General features: G+C 41.3%; 1 non-coding gene across 1 annotated transcript; it reads left to right on the top strand.

Moving 5' to 3' along the window:
• Nucleotides 1-1,970: 1,970 nt before the first annotated feature.
• On the top strand, nucleotides 1,971-2,043 carry trnav-uac. The gene has a single exon. It is a non-coding gene; the product is annotated as a tRNA-Val (tRNA).
• Nucleotides 2,044-2,429: the final 386 nt, after the last annotated feature.

The raw sequence follows: 2,429 nt of genomic DNA, 5'->3' as shown, positions 1-2,429 counted from the left end.
TAATGTTTGCTATATCTCCTTAGGTTTTGAACTATACAAATATGTTTTAACTGTTCCTGCCCGCTTTATATCAGTTACACACAAACCTTTATGCAAAATGTAATACTTAACACACAAAATTTAGTTGCTTTAAAATTACGTTTGTGCATTTAATTAACTGCGTGTTTCACAGTTAGCCCACAAAAGTATATTGTTAATTAATACCATTTATTCTGCCTGTGTTCAATCGCCACCGGAACCTTTTCGTTATGGATACTTTTTATTCAAATAATTCCTTCAGTAGTTGTTACAAAGTTGTTACTGGCATACAGAGCACACAAGGGTACAGACATAAACAAGCAAGTCAGGAAAATCAGACTATGTATCAATCTGTAATAATATTTTATCATTAAAAAAGCAATTTTTATGACAGGATTCAGATGCCCCCCTTTATAAAGGAGAGAAATAAATTACAAATTACATAACATTAGATTCCTGTAACACACACACACACACACACACGCGCGCACGCACACACACACACACACACACACACACACACACAACACACACACACACACACACACACACACACACACACACACACACACACACACACACACACAGAGCAAAGCCTCTTGATTTCAAATATGAGATTTTAGTGAACTGACTGAGCGAGAGAGAGATCCGGAGGCCCACGACTGTCTCCCTCCCGGAGCTGTGTGTGTGTGTGTTTCTTCCTGTTGTTTCAGATTCCACTTCACTCCCCCACTGCTGCCAATCCATGACCTCTGACCCCAGCTGAACCCAGCTGTCAGCTGTCCTGGCCTGCATGGGACTATCTATCTCATGGATCTAATAAGAAGGTTAGATGTGGCTCCACCACTCGGCCTGGCTGCTAATTTGTCCCAGGGGTCAAGGAAAACGGCTGTGGGCAGGTCACTGACAGAAAGCAGATCTCTGTTTCTTTTAGACAAGTGCTCACAGAAACATACGATCCTCTTGCCACATTAACGCGCAGCAGAGTGTAATAAAAGGTTACACCAATCAGCACCTGCTTAAGATCACTTAGGCGTCCTTAGTCCAGCCATAGCAGCTCTGAAGGTGTAATGCGGGGCTGTACCATCCTTTAATGGACCCTCCACAGCACAGATGTCTGTGATAGGATGTGTTTTCTTGCTAAAAGAGGCCACCTGTTTCAATGTAAGGGTGTATGTGACCTACACCAACACAAGGTGGGAACATGAAAAAAATCTCCTGTTCAAGACTTAAAAAAAAATCATATTATGGAGCACTGATATCAAAATAATACCATAATCCAAAGTTTCCCATAGTGCATCCTGCTGCCATCACCTAACATCAGACATGAGCTTTAATCATGAGACCAGGCCACCTTCATCTGTCACATGCTCACTGGTCATTCATTTAGTGGCAGGATATGTCGTGGTTCCACAGTGTTGTGGGTATCACGTCTGCTTTATATGTGACAATTATTTACTGTCTGATTATATGTTAAGACACATATGTTTCATGAAGTTTCCAAACCCACTCGTCTAAAGTGCAAGTTGGTGCTAAAGCCCAGCACTGTGTCTACACAAAGGCGTGAGGTTTTCCTTGTGCAGGCAGATGTTCCCGCAGTCTTCTAAAGACCTGAAAACATTCTGCAATCGCAGTCATTTCCCCCTAGTGGCTGTTAAAGAGAAGGCAGACTTACAAACTAGGTCACTGTTTCAGTTAAAGGTATACTGTTTTCTCCTCTGGTGGTTTTATATTTTCACGTCTGCTTCCTTGCTTCCAGACTAACTAGCCTGACGTGTATGACTGGCTTTGTGTGAACTGTATAGTTGAAAATAAGATAACCTCCACCATAGACAGTATAAAAGATAAAGCTATGAGGATGCTGCACACTGTTGGTAAAGTCCGATTTTGAAGCCTTGAATGCAGTAGTATGGCAGTGGTATGTAACGCAGTATGACCTGCTCAGCATGTGTGGTTCCATAGTGTAGTGGTCATCACGTCTGCTTTACACGCAGAAGGTCCTGGGTTCAATCCCCAGTGGAACCAGTGTTTTAGACAATACCAAATGGTGTATCTTTGACCTAGTACCAATGACAATCTATTCCCTGTACATGTTCTCCAGTCCAAAATATTGGTTTGTTCTAAACATTAAAAACACAAGCTTTGTGTCCAAAACTACACACAAATCGACGCCCATCTATTTAGACTTTAGGACTCTATTTAGGCATCCAGTCTTTGTTTACTTCATTGGTGGATATGTATATTGGATGGAAAGGATTGTTCCTCGAGGATGTGTAATGTGCTTACACATTAATTAAAAAACAAGGACCTCAAGTGTTATTCAGTACGACCAAACCACCTTTAAATTATGTGTATTGAGTCATGTACAGATTTTTAAAGCCATTCATTCAGTGATTTGTCAGCTGTAGTGG

Source organism: Haplochromis burtoni, unplaced genomic scaffold, assembly GCF_018398535.1.
Source record: "Haplochromis burtoni strain Fernald_Lab_line unplaced genomic scaffold, NCSU_Asbu1 Contig_66, whole genome shotgun sequence".
Taxonomy (NCBI): Eukaryota; Metazoa; Chordata; class Actinopteri; order Cichliformes; family Cichlidae; genus Haplochromis; species Haplochromis burtoni.
This window is presented reverse-complemented; position numbering and strand designations above follow the sequence as displayed.